Here is a 14,928-nt window from a genome sequence, read left to right as displayed (position 1 = left end):
TTTTTTCAGATATCCCTATTAGACAGGCAGTATTTCTGCCCTTCCCCCAGTGCTCCTGCACTGCAATCATTGTACTTGCACTTATTATGTTACAAATGACCGAGGTAAGGCTGACATTCTCAGTGCATGCAAAAAGACCTAGTCTGCCAAGCTTTTTTTTCCCCCCTAATGAAGCAGCTTTGTGAAATCTCCCCATGTGTTAATACTAATGAAGATCCTCCAGCACAATTAAAATCACAGCCAGTGGCTGAAGAGGAAACATAAAACAATAGCATCTTTTAAGATACATTTATTCACAAATGTATGTACAAAATATACATATATGGTCAAATTATTCTTCTGTGGCTTGCTTTTCACTTGCTCTTCATCCTGAAAATTAAATCATGCAATTTTTAATTATATAAACATGGAGACTTCCATGTGTTCCGGAGGAAAAAACACTACCTCAATGAAAAAAGTATATATGTTCTCGTGTAATAAAACGTTAACCGAAGTTACAGTTTTTAAAAAATCATTTTTAGGAAGTTATGGGGTGGTGTACCCAGGAAGGAGTAAGGTGTACTTCACCTTTATTTTAACTTTATTGGTTTTAGGATGTTGGGATTGGGGGGTGAGGGAGAAATCTAAGGGTAAATAACAGAAAGTTGGGAGAGTCTGGAAGTAAACAAAAAGCACACCTCCTGTGTAGTTTAAAGATGGAGAAATGAGCTACCAGGCTTAACTTGATTTTTTAAAAAAGTGTTCAATTCCTGCGATTAGCTAACCCCACTCCTTTTGACTTCAGAAATTGGAGGGAGAAACTACAATTGGGATTACCTTTCACAGGTTTAACTTCTAACTTTAAAACGATTTGCTGTCTTAACGTGTTTTATTTAAACTTTAATTCAGTGCATCAGCACTACAGCTAGTTTAACTTGCCTGTGTTTGGGCAGCAGAGTTTTATACCGGGACCGTCTTGCGTCCTGCATTTTGAGTTCCAAACATCCACGAATTCCTGGCATATTAATTTAGATGGTTTATAGACTTCAGCCGAATTCTGAGTTTACAGACAAAAAAGTTTAGGTGGAAATGGTTAATCTAGGCTCCCTATTGCCTAGTTTTAAATTGGGTTTCCAATCCTATTTTCTGTCCTGCTTTGGAAAGAAAAAAAAAATTAAGTTTCTTAACTTTTTCTTGGGACAAGGAACGGTTGCAAACTCAAAGCTACAGAATTCTTGGGAGGAAGAAGCAACCCCCCTCCCTCCCTTGGCTCCTTTAGGAGCTGATAGGTCATTTATTATTGGAACTGAAATGGTATAAACAATTCTCTCTCTTTTTTCCCTTGTTAACAGCAACTTTCATTGTTAGAGAGAGGAGAGAGAGAGAAGCCTTGTTGGTTGACGTCACTTGGTTCATGAAGCCTTCGCCTAGAAGTGAAGCTGCTGAACAAACCTTGAGAAGAATCATCTCCTGCTTCAATCTGCTGCTGGATAGGAACTAATCAGAGAGAGGCGGAAGGCGGAGAAGGAGGGAGTCAAGGGCTTTCGCGATCACAAATCTCACCTCCACTCCAACTCTCTTTATACTTTCCTTGCAAAAATAATAATCGAGACAAGGAGGTGGTAGGGCTTCCAAAAACAAAAATCGTAACCTTCAGCCATCTGGGGAAGGCAAAAATCTCATCCACCGCAACTCTCAGTTCGAAAGTAAAGGTGAGTTTAAAATCTTCGGGTGTGAGGGGTGCGGGTGAAGATGGAAATTCCAAATGTTACAAAGCCGGTTGGTAGCAGAACAGGAAAAACTACGCTCCGCGAGCGGGGACTCCGGAGTTGCTTCTCTCGAGGCGCTCGCCCTGCCCGCCCTGCTCGCCCTCCGCGGCTGTTTACCCTCGCCGGTCGGTGTGTCTCTTTGTTGTGCTGGCTGGAAGGCTGGGGCGGTGCTCGGGGTCCCGAGCGGAGTTTGGGGGAGGAGGACGCGGTCCTGGGTGGGAGGTGGGGGGTGCGGTCTCAGGAGAATGTAAACTTTATTCCTAGCTGCCAGTGCGGGACTTCGGTGCAGCAGGGCCGCGGGCAGACGCCGCCGCCGCCAGTCCGCCTCCTTTGTGCCGGTCGCCCTGCTTGGCCGCCCGGGCTGCGCGCCTCCTCCTTCCTTCGGCTCCCAGCGCTCGGGTTGCCGCCAACAGTTTTGCTTCTTAAACGATAACCTCTGGCACTGTTGCGATCGCCGTTCCTCCCCGGGAATATACGCTGCTCCCCCAATCCCTGCCGGGGTAGTTTCCAGATACCCCCCCACCCCCCAGTCCGCCTACTGCTGCCCTTTTTTTGCCTCCGCCCCCTCTTCCCCTCAGGACTGATGATCAGCTCCTGGCACCCCCACCCCCCACCCCCCAAGTCCGGGCCTCTTTTGCTTTCTCTGTGTAGCTTTGGAGCTCCAGAGTTTATTGAAAATGGGCTGGTGGGGGGGGCGGGTGTTGTAATGGGGCAGGTGAGACGGGAGAAGATCTGGATACGGGAAGATCTGTGCCTGTACACGGAGGGTTAGAGGAGCGTAGCTTTTCCTACAGTAATGTCTGTCTCCTCGCAGTTCTTCCCGGGAACAACCGCCAGCCCTCAACTCCGCTCTTTTAATCTTCTTGTCGCTCCCCTCCCCCCTTCCTCTTTCGCGGCTTTCCTCCTGTTACTTTAGTTCCATGAACCCCAGAATTGGGACTTAGGAAAGGAAGGAAGTGTTTGTTGGAGAGTAAGAGCTGGCCCTGCTGTTTGGGAGATTTTTCTCTTTTCTCTCCCTCTGTATTTATCTTTTGTGTGTTGCTTCCTTATAAAGAGAGAAGCAGCTGCAGTCCTTGGCCGAGTTGGTGAAATTTATCCCTTTGTGTATATTACAATATCCTCCATTTTTTTTTCCTGCCCTCTAAACAACAAGCGTTTCGCCATCTTGGGCAATTTTTATTCCCAAGTCTCCCTTTTTTATTTTTGAGAAAGGGAAAGAAGCCTTAGAAAGGCAAAAAAGTGTGTCTGGATAAAACTCAAAGTTTAGGGAATGTTCAGGGGGCCCAGTGACGTCATGTAAACTTTATCGAGAAATTTTCCCAAGAGTAAAATTTTCACCTAATTTTTTTTCCCGGTTTTAAAAGGCATGTAACTTACTGGTTAAAGATAAGTTGTATTGCTTATTTTTGGGTCGCGTTCTCAGAATGAATCCTCAGCGTCTACACATTTTACGTTTTGGTAACAGGTGGAAAATTATGTGCAAAAAGATGGTATAAACTTTTATAGTGTCATTGGTATTCACCTAGTTTTTTGTCTACGTGTTTTTTCTTAAAAGGTTTCAAATGTTATTTTTAATGAGTATATTCCTTTCTCATTTACTTCACTCTGCTGTAGATGTTTCTTTAATCAGCTTGGTTAATATTTTACATACAATTATTTTAAATTACCTAGGTCCTCTTTTGTAATTAAATAATTTTTTAAAACATATTTACTTACATTTTGGAAAGATACAACTTAAAATACCTGGAACTACTGGATACTTTTAAAATTTAGTAGCACATATTAAACGATTGGCAAAAATGTCATTAGTATTTAAAAGGCAAAATTTATTTTAAAATATATTTTATAACTTAAAGCTGTAAGCTCTTTGGCAGCCATTATGTAAAAATATACAATAAAAATTAGTGTTGCTTTAATTTGCTTGTTTAAAATAGTTTTTTATCTCACAGAAGTTCGATTGGTCACATGACCAAACTTAATGATTCACTGACTGGTATATAAATAAGAGGCACTGTAAATTGAATGGGAAAGTGGGATTCTGTCTCCTGTAGTCATTTTCAGTCAGCATATTTACTTCTCTTCTAACAAGGACATGAAACTGTCTGTATTTAATTTGCATTCTCTTTGTCTTCTGGGATGGGGAAAAACACTGGTTATAATTAACTTAAAAAAAAACTAATAGAAACAATTCTGAATACATTGAAAAGGCTTGTCTAACATAAAAATTACATTGTATGTAGTATGTTTTTATCTCTGGAGCAGTCTTCTTTGGTATTATTTGCTATGTTATTTATATTGGAATTTGCTTTATGTAAAACGCTATATAGAAAGCTTGACTGAATTGAATGTCTGCCATTTATGTGAATTGTAGGTAGGTGAAAAATGTTTAAATAGTTAAAAGCACATAGAACAGATGGTTTTAAATTATACATGCAACAAAGGACTAGAAGATTTGGCAGATTATAAATGGCAAGCAACAGAGGATAAGCAGTTTAAGAAAATGGTAGTTAAGTACATTTGATGTCTCACACCTATTGTAAACACTGTACATATTGTCACTATGCTGCATAATCAATAATTTAGACAACATTGGGGCACTTTTAAATTTCAGATAGAAAAAAGTCAAATTTTACAAATGTTTGAAATGAATGGCTGAATGTAAAATTATTTTAAGTCTGTGATGACAAATAAGAGTCTTTCAGGGGAGATGATCAAACTGTATGCTGTAAAAAGAAAGTTATTTATCAGGACTTAATATTGTATTCATATAATGGTTTGGAGAAAAGTAGGAGTAGGCAGATATTTTAAAATCCAGAGAATAGTATCTTTACTGTTCCTATATGTTAAACTATTGCTTAACTATAGTAGCATTTACTCTTTCAAACACTGCTTAAAATATTTTTAGAGTGTTCAGTCTTGGAAATGCATTTATTAGAATGCTGTTGGCATTCTTATCAAATGAAGGATATATTTTGATATTTTTTGCATTTTGTACATTATGATAATTTTTCTGGGTGAATATAGTTTACTCTCAATTTTTAAAATATAATGATTTTTATGTAGCCTTTGCCTTTCTAGAAGAATCTGAGTAATTATATTTAGCATTTTTCAAGATTTAAAATAACAAAGTATTCAAGTTGGCAGAAATTTGTTTTTATTTTTATGTCATTTATTTAAAATGCGTTTAAGACTGTAATGGAAACCTTGGAATTTTAATTCTGTTGCCCTTTCTCTCATTTCTTTGTTTGCATGTTTATTATAGAACTGCAGTGTAAAGGAGCAGATGTTTTGCCAAACATCCTGATGTGTTGCTTTTTCTTATGGGAGTGCATAACTGTTCCTTCTGATGCATCAACTTGACAGCTGGTTGATTTCATGGAGCTGCTAAGAAGCCATTAGTGGTGTCATTGAATTGAAACAGAACAGTCACTCCCAGCTTGAACTGCAATTGTTAATGTCTTTGTTGCTACTTTTGTGTTACTATACAAGATGTAGGATATCACAGTTGCGTGAAAGTTCCAGTTTTCTGTCTTATCTCCTTGAATTAGTGAAAGAATGTGTTAAACTTGATTACTTTTAGATTTAAAGATTTCTCAGAGGATTTTAAATTGTAGTTTCTGAGTTTCTGACCTAATCTTAGCTAAGACTACCAAAAGAAGTGATTTAACACAAAGTAATGTGTGATTTTGACCCCTCGTTGAAATAATGTCTTAATGATTTTTAATATACTTGATATCCTAAGGGATTAATTAAATTACCTAGTTAGGTATTTTAAGAAGCTTTTGAATATATAAAATTAAGTATTTCATACCATAAGGTTTTAAAAAAATTGTTCTTTATTTAATAAATGTTGACTAGTTTGATTAAATATTTCTTTAAACTTTTGTTGCAGAAGGTAATCAGAAGAGAAAAGAATTATTGAGGAAGTGGGCAAGTTTATGTTTAGTTTTCTTTATAAGGAGGTGAAGATATTAAATAATGGACTAGTGGCCATTTAATAATTTTAAAAATTGAAATATTTTTATTATACCTACTAACTTTTAGTGATAGTTTCTCCTATCAGACTATGGTACTAAAAGGTGTCAGATCATCCCATTGATACCTAAATGTTTTCTACTTACTTCCTTACTTACTTAATTTATTTATTTAATTTGATAGGAGAGGAAATAGGAAGAGGAATAAAGAATGACCATTCCAACAGACAAAGCACTTTTAAAAAAAAAAATGTGTAAAAAATCTTTAGGATAATAAGCTTAAGGATATATGATGTAGTTTACCACTATATCAGGAGATATCTAGTTTTTGTGTTTACTCATTTTTACTCTTTAAATCTTTATGTACCATAAGCATTTAAACAATTTTTCAAAGAGCATAAAATTTATAACATATTTAAAATAAGTTTGCCTATAATAAATACTTAAAATGTTAAATTGGTGATCAGAATATATGGTTTGCTGAGTTAAATACCATTAGAAGGATTTCCTATACAATATAAACAAATTGTAAACATTTCTTATACACTGCTAAGTGATTCCAGAATTATGATTTCCTGCAATTATAAGTTTATAGAGATGTTTTCCTTTTAAATAGACCATGTATTACTAAGACTTCTTTCAGGTAGTACACTTTCTCAACTCTTTTTTATATAATAGCCATACAGTTCCTTAAAAAGAAAATCATTCTGTTACCCTAGCCTATGATTTACTTTTTAAGAAACTCATAACATTTGTGTCAAGGCTAATGTTCATATAAACTAAATTATGGTAAGTTGTATATTAAACATAAACTTACTTTAAAGGAATCTCAATTCTTAGCTCATTTTTATAGGTAATATAGTCTGAATTGTAGTGCAGATTCTCATCCCAACATGTAAGTAGGAATTTTTCCACATTTGGTCATTCTAAACAGAAGAGTCATAAAAAGTTTAAACTTTCACAAGTTTTTCTATTGACCCTATTAGCTTTGAAATTATGGGCAATAAGTATAATTAATTTGCAGTTACCTGTGGAATTAGAAAATATTGGCAACATCTTTGCTGAAAGAAAAACAAATTTACGTAACTTTTAAATCTACATTGAATGTTATGTGAACTGTGGCAATTCATAATACAATTTGAGATGTAAAATATTTAATAGACTTGATATTTATTGTTTAAACAGGTTTTTTTTTAAATAAATAGGCTTTTATAGGAGTGTGAGGTGAAAATACAGTTTTTATCCCATATATTTGAAAATTTGCTCTCTAAGTTGGGGTGTTTTCTATTTTATTTTTTTAATTGATGCTTTCAAAATAGTTGTTATAATTTATGAAATTTGCATTTTGGTTTTTGAATGCCTTTCATTCAAAAAATAAGTATTAGAAATAATAATGTAGTAATATGTAGATAAGAACCTTTACTAATTTTGTGGGTATATATGTGTGCATGTGTATTTAAGGAAAAAGAGGCATTTGGTTTGAAGATAATTATTGAATTGGTACTTCAGCTATGTGTACACGTAATTGTGTGTTTTTCCACTGTTTTCTCCTCTTAACACTTTTCCACAAGCATGCACTCATTAATCAAAGACGGTGCACTCCTGCTGAGGGCAGAGAGGTTCATCAAATTGGCAGTCAGTTTGGTGTAAAGAACAGTGTACTGAAGCTCTTAACTCACTGGGACATAAATAAATCTAAGGTCTTTGTATGCAAACCCTGGAGGTTAATACTGTATAATTCAATGTCCTGTCTTTGTTTTTATGATTGATGTTTTTAAATGTTTCAGGCTTGATGCAAGTCTTCTAGTAGGTCAGGTCTGACATTCTGATTGGCTGACGAAAGAAAGCATTAGGTTGTCAGAAGGACTTTGAGTCTGCTGCAGAGATTTTGATTTTTTTTCTTACGAGATCATTGTCATATTGCCTGAGCTGTTATAGGAATGTACCAATGATTGACATCCCCCACTGTGATAATGGAACCAGTGCATGAAATGCCAATAGTTTGGTCCTATTTGTTCGGAAGCTTACTGCTATTTGTATCCTTAACAGAGCTAACATGTAGAACAAGCAAAACTACTGGGATTTCTCTGTAGAAATAGTGCTGGGATTTGGCTTTAACATGAATTGGTTGCATATTCATAATTTAAGAACAGCTGGTTACAGCAAGCACATAGTCATTTGCAAGCTATTATAAACCATTCCACTCACACATGGAGCCTGTGCTTGGTGAATTTTTTTTTTTTTTTTTTTTTTTTTTTTTTTATTGATCTACCTGCATTTAAAATCTGGTCACTGCTGCTACAGAAGCTCTTCATTTTAGCTGTGTTTGCAACATAGAACAGCTTCAATTTTAAATATTTAATTTAAACTAAATGCTGAATAAAATGAAGAGGCTTTGAAAGACCAAGTGTAGAAAGTCAATAATGTATTACCTACATGTATTTCATCTTGGCCAGAAACAAACAAACCTAGATTACACAACTATTGTAATTTTTTGAAAATATGTTTTATAATTTTGTCTATAGGTAGGTAACTGAATTATCTTTGATTCAAAAATGTTGTTAATTATATTTTGCTAGTTATCTATAGTTGTAACTAAGTAACCAATGATTGTGATTAATTGTGATTAATTTACTAATTAATTAATTAGTAAAGCAATTTCACATAATATATAGAAACGTGACTATACTTTTAGTTTATGAGTGGTGTAAGACAAGATAGGAAGAGCAACAGGACATTATAATTTGATTAGAATAATGCTAATCCTAAAACCAGAAAGCTACTTTTATTTTTTTAGAAGAAATCTAATGAGGAGTCTCTTCTGCTTTTTCAGTCCCTTCTGGAATATTAAGCATAGCTCTGCTCAAGTCCACTTGTAATATTTTTGTGCATGTTGTGCTGCCTAGTAGTGACTGAAAGAAGAGGAGAGAATCTTTGCATCTCAAGCTTTGAGTGAGAAGAGTGGGAGGTGAAATGTTAAATATGATTTCAGATACCCTTGTAGGGATCACAGGGAGCTCTGCCTTGATTTGTGTATGTTAAAATAAGTGGATACCTGAGTGATTTATAAAGATGGTGATTATACTGAGCCTTCTACACAACATAGTGTTCTGTTCACATGTGCATGCATGTGTTTGTCCCCACACTAGATGATGAAGTAGCTTTCAGCACTTCAAGGTTGAGTACCATTCCTAAGAGTGCCTTTTACTCTTCCTTGGCTTCACAAATGGCTGGAGATGTTGGTAATATAATAGAATATATGGCCAAATTTAATCTAGCTGATAGTGGGCTGTACTTTTTTCTAAATAATAAATTCAGAGGTTATTAAAGGACGATGTGTTATGTTTTAGTTTCGAATTGCCTATGATAACAACTTTATTACACAGTTAATTAGCTATTATTTGAGGTTACGTGGGTCATTTTGTAAATTATCATATTCTCCTTTTCTTTGTTTTTTGACTGTCATCCTTTTAGTTATTTTCCTGCTCTTTGGGAATCTCATCACAGAATAAAGTGAGAAAATAAAAGGAAGTGAAATTCAAATAAGTTTTGTTTCCTTCCTCTCCTACTTGTTGATAGATCAGAAAAAGAGAAGTTCTTAGGTTTCCACCAAAATGAAGGTTTCAGATTTTACTTGTCTGCCTTTTTTGGTTCTCATTACAACAGTTAATTATATTTAGATAAAAAGAAAGATGAGATAATGAACTCAGTTCTTAAAGTATTAGTAACCTTTGAGCATCTGGCTGGCTCAGTCAGAGGAATATGTGATTCTTGATTTCAGGGTCAGAAGTTTGAGCCCCACATGGGGTGTAGAGATTACTTAAATAAAACTTTAAAAATAAATAAAATATTAGTAACCCAACAAAACCATAGAAATTGTAGCCATTATTTGAAAAATGAATTGACCAAGTAATGACAACCACAGGAGAATCACTGGTATTTGATATGCTTTTATTGTTCTAGTACCAATAATAGGGAAAAACAGGACAGCTACCCTCTTTAATCACGTTCATACTGAACTCTGTGTTAAGTATTCTTAGAGACCTATGATTGAAAGTTTGTGAAAGCTCAGAATAAGGAAGAGATGACTTCTGGTTCAAATCATTAAAAAAGGCTTTTTTAGTTTTAGGTAGCTTTAAATTAGACTGAGGAAAAGGAGTAAACTGAATACCTAGAGATCAGGAAGAAAGGATCCAATAAAAGAAGGGCATTGTGAACCCCTCATAAAACGAATAAATAAAAGCTAGTTCTGTTAATTATATGGCATGGTTGGGCAACATTTTGAAGTTATCCCCAACCCATACCTCTTCTCCCAGAATAAAAAGAATGTTATGGGATCCTCCTTTTCCTCCATTGCTTTCAAGAATGACTTCTTGGCTTTTTCTGGAGAAAGTGGGTTAATCAGTTTCAGATCATCCTTTTCAGTGATAGGTTTGTTGTTTGTGGAGGCCAGTTTAAAATTGACAGAACTGCCCTTTCTGATCAGAGTTATTGAAATATTTGTTTCTCATGAGGTTAATCAGAACCACTCCTTTCTCCTTCATTCTCTTAAAATGCTTTATAAATGGTTTTTGGTTTTGTTTTGAAATGTAATGCATGGTCCTATATGCTAAGAGCACTGAGCAAGAGAGGACATCTGTTTCTCTTTTCTCAGTTTCTTGGTGAAGAACTAGCTTTCCAAGGGAATTCAATGACTGACTCAAAAAGTGCTTTTACTTCTTTTAGTTACTTTGGATAAATAAAGACGATAGACTGGCTGAACTGCCAGTAATAGGAATATCCATAAGGACAAAAAGAAACAATTTATAGCCCCAATTTTTTATTACATTTGTACTGAATTTCACTAATAATAGAAATACGATTTAATATAGAGAGTATGGGGCACCTGGGTGGCTCAGTCCATTAAACATCTGACTTTTAATCTTAGCTCAGAGCTTGATCTTGGGGTCATGCGTTCAAGCCCCTCGCTGGGCTCCATGCTGGGTAAGGAGCCTACTTAAAAAAAAAAAAAAAATAGAATATGAAAAGGAAAGATTAAAAAAAACGAACACACCAATGTATAAGGTCTTAATTTTCAGTAGACTTTTCTTACCTTCATCATTGGCGTACTAAGATAATGAAATTTATTTCAATTTCCTTATTTACAATGTTGTGATGATGATTTATTTTCAAGAGATGTGTCAGAAGAAAACCTTAAAATTTTTACATAATTATTTCTATATGATGATGTATTTTGAGATAAAGTTGGAAATGAGTAGGAATAAAGAGCTATCTAATGTCTGAGTTTAGAGACAAGCCATACTTTCTCTGGGTTCATGATGATTCTGTTATTGAAACATTACTTCTGGACTTCCTTGAGAAAAGGATTGCTATTGACATGAACCATTATGGCAACATATGAAACAGCAAAGCCCATCTTGAACATCTAAAAAAAATAGGGAACAGCATGTAAGTCACAGAATGATATGTTTCTCCTTTTATGGGTTAGTGTAGCATACTGGAAGAAATAGGGTCTGCCAGGCAACCGTAACAGTCAGAGGTTGTGGGTCAAATCTCTTTATTTTAAAAGAGGGGTTATTGTAGAGCTAAACCAAGTGTTGTTAGGGGGCAGGTAGTAACAAGATCAAAAAAGGAGACAGTTTTAAAGGAGGTTAAGAGAAATGGAACACTGTTGCATAATTGAGTCCTCTTGGAAAGTCTCAAGATTTTCTCCTTTGTGGCCTAAGTACCTTAGCATTAACTTCTTATGCACTGTCATTAATATTTTCAGCAACTTAGGGAAAATAAGTCTTATCTATAATCATACCTTGGGGATTTGAAGTAGGAAGTTGAAGGGTTAGGGAAGGGCTGTGCAAACAGTAAACAGCTGGTCCAGGAAGAGAACATGTAATACTTTGGCCAGTTAGGGGAAAGCTTTCTTTCCCTTCCCTTTCCAGAAAGACTGTTCATAGATGTACTGCCAAAATTCAAAAAGGTGAAGAAATGGTTTAAAGAATTTGTAAGTGCTTTTCTACTATGTGTAAAATGGGAGGGTAGGAACAAGGCATGCCAGAGGCGGTGGGTGGTGGTGATGGTCGTAGAGCTAGATATACTGTGACCAGAACTTTCCACTATTTGGTTTTCTGGGGTTATTGTTTTTAATGAAGTGTTCTATTGACATAGTATTTTGATTTGACCTTTTTTGCTTTAGTGTGAAGCACTTTTTGTGAAATAGATCTCTTTTTTGCAATTTATTGCAAACATTTTATTCTTAGTAGGTAGCATTTGATATGTTTCAGCTTAAGTCCTGAGCTACCAGCTAAATTAATTACATCTACCTGGGTAAAAATGCATGTTTAATTTGTATTTGGTAATCTCATGACTTCACAAGAGACTTGAAAGTAATCCCGTAGTTACCCATGGAAACAAGTAAAAATTACTTATTTTTCATGTTTCATACTATTGTGATGGGCCAATAGTCACATGTTAGGCAGTAGTGATTAGTTAAATAAATTGATTAAATTGAGAACAAGAATCAGGCTGACATCTATTACTTTGTAACTAGAAACAATTCAAAGTGCTCGGAAATAAAATGCCTAGCCCATGATATGCTTAAGGAAGTCATAGTTTACTTAGAGAAAAAGGTTGTATATAGAGTATAATCTCATCTTTTGTGATTTTTAACCCACTGAAATTCAGTTATTTATTGGGGTAGAAAATTGGGGGTGGGGAAAGGAAAAACAATTTCAGTAACCATCATTTATTCAGTGATGTTATCTACAGGCAGGATACAGGAGTCAGGTGTCTCTGGGTAGTTCTCATAGTATTCTCATAGGCTCTTATGTCTTAATATAAGTATATTTTTTTGTATTCATAGCTCCTAAATGCATGCCAGCTATGAGTATCTGGAACTCAACTATGTAAATGGCATCTATTTTAATGCTGGCAAATGGGCTATGTTAGACTTATTGAGAGATCATGTATCTGTCTCCAGTATAGTTCATGTCAAAGATAATATTTACTGTATTTTGATATATCCTACTGACTAGAACCTATTGATATACCTACTGACTAGTATCCCAATAAGATGAGTCTCCAGCAGCCAACTCTTGATTTCAGCTCATGTCTTGATCTCAGGGTGATGATTTCAAGAATGTGAGCAGGCATGGAGCCTACTTTATTTTATTATTTTTTAAAGATTTTATCTATTTGAAGGGGAGAAAGAAAGAACACGATGGGGGGGGGGGCAACAGAAGAGGGAGAACCAGGCTCCCTGCCTAATTTAAAAAAAAAGAAATGAAAAGATGTCTATTGTATATGAAAGTAGCATGGTTCAGAATAGTTTATATGCTAAAGTATTGCTGTAGATACCCCAGAATGTAAAGAAAGAAAAAAATTGGCTTGGAATTAAAAGTGTTCAAGGAGATGGTAGAACTTCAGTTAGTTTTTGAAGGAAGTACTGGTTATATTATTTATGGTAGTAGCTTTTTTTTTTTAAGATTTTATTTATTTGACAGAGAAACAGTGAGAGAGGTAACACAAGCAGGGGGTGTGGGAAAGGGAGAAGCAGGCTCCCTACTGAGCAGGGAGCCTGATGAGGGTCTTAATCCCAGGATCCTGGGATCATGACCTGAGCTGAACGCAGATGCTTAATGACTGAGCCATGCTGGTGCCCCTATAGTAGTAGATATTTTAGAACAACAACGTGAACAAAGGAGAGAATGGAGCGAAACCTGCCTAACTAAAATTTGTAGTAGGAGATAAAGTATAAAGTAGGAGATAAAGTTTGAGTTAGCTAATATATTTTTAAGCAAAGATGTGATATGATTAAAAATTTAGAAAGATGGATTTGGAGGAAATCTGTTAAATGTGTAGAAGTAGACACTTAAAAGAAAAACCAGTGACAGTGCAGAAATTCCAGTGTCCAGTGGTAATGACTGGACTAATAGCAACAGAATGGGTAGGAGGATAAATATGAGGTACATGATAATTTAAAGGAATGGGGTTGAGCTAGTTTAGGGAGGTTGGAGATTGTAATACCTTGCATACACATTTATTTCTTATGACTATAACAATAATCTGATGTAGCCAAACACCTATTTCCTCCTTTCTAGATACTGAAAGTAAGAACAAGAGAGATTGGGGGCACCTGAGTGGCTCAGTTACTTAAGCATCTGACTTCCGCCAGGTCATGATCTCAGGGTATGGGATTGAATCCTGCATTGGGCTCCCCTCTCAGTGGGGAATCTGCTTGTCCCTCTGTCCCTCCCCTTGCTTGTGTGCGCTCTCACTCAAGTAAGTAAGTAAGTAAGTAAATAAATAAATAAGAACAAGAGAGAATGGCTGTGGCTTACCACTTCCTAGTGGCTAGATATTATTTCTAAATACATCATATCAGTCTCATGATGAGTTTAGCTTAAGATAAACTCTGATCTATTTCTTTAAAACCCTTCTACCTTACTCCTGATGGATCACATTTGTATGAAGATGAATACTCACATCCAGTTAGCCTCATATTTTTCATTTTTATTTGCATTTATTGCTCTGCATGTGTTTAAACCACTGCTAAACATCACTTTCTAAAAACCACTCGGAGATAGGAGGCAGCATGTTCTAAACATATTACAAACATACCATACTTTTTATAGATCCCTGAGGACAGACTTTCATGAATCCGTGATTATACACATGATGTTCCCTGTATGCAATTCTTATTCCCTCTCTTTCTACTTGGTAAAATGTGCTTATTTTCTAAGACTTCAGGAGAGTTGTTTTTTTGAAATTTTTCCTTGTGCTACAGTGGAACGCTAATAGTGGAGCTCACGGTTGTTCATACAGATAGATTGATTCTTTACTTCTGACCTTTTTTTTTTTTAAGAGATTTTATTTATTTATTTGACAGACGGAGATCACAAGTAGGCAGAGAGGCAGGCAGAGAGAGGAGGAAGCAGGCTTCCCGCTGAGTAGAGAGCCCGATGCAGGGCTTGATCCCAGGACCCTGAGATCATGACCTGAGCCGAAGGCAGAGACTTAACCCACTGAGCCACCCAGGTGCCCCATTACTTCTGACCTTTAAGGTTAATGCTTCAATGCACATTTTTATGCACAGTGCTTTATTGTTGCAGTTTGGCATCATTTCATAGGATAAATTCCCAAAAAAGTAATTATTGGGTTAAAGGCTGGGAATATTTTATGGCTCCTAATACATGTCTTGTGAACTTGGCTTT

At 35.8% G+C, this 14,928-nt stretch overlaps 1 protein-coding gene across 17 annotated transcripts in view; it reads left to right on the top strand.

Moving 5' to 3' along the window:
- The first annotated feature begins 1,600 nt into the window (after nucleotides 1–1,600).
- Nucleotides 1,601–14,928, top strand: part of BAZ2B (bromodomain adjacent to zinc finger domain 2B) — a 313,348-nt gene continuing 300,020 nt past the window's right edge. For all 17 annotated transcript variants that reach the window (XM_059394021.1, XM_059394020.1, XM_059394019.1 and 14 more), the window contains exon 1: nucleotides 1,601–1,691. The gene's annotated coding sequence lies outside the window, so the exon portion shown is untranslated. The remainder of the gene's footprint in view (nucleotides 1,692–14,928) is intronic.

Source organism: Mustela nigripes, chromosome 3 (genome assembly GCF_022355385.1).
Source record: "Mustela nigripes isolate SB6536 chromosome 3, MUSNIG.SB6536, whole genome shotgun sequence".
NCBI lineage: Eukaryota > Metazoa > Chordata > Mammalia > Carnivora > Mustelidae > Mustela > Mustela nigripes.
The sequence above is the reverse complement of the archived record's forward strand: the minus strand, read 5'-3'. Positions and strand labels throughout refer to the sequence as shown.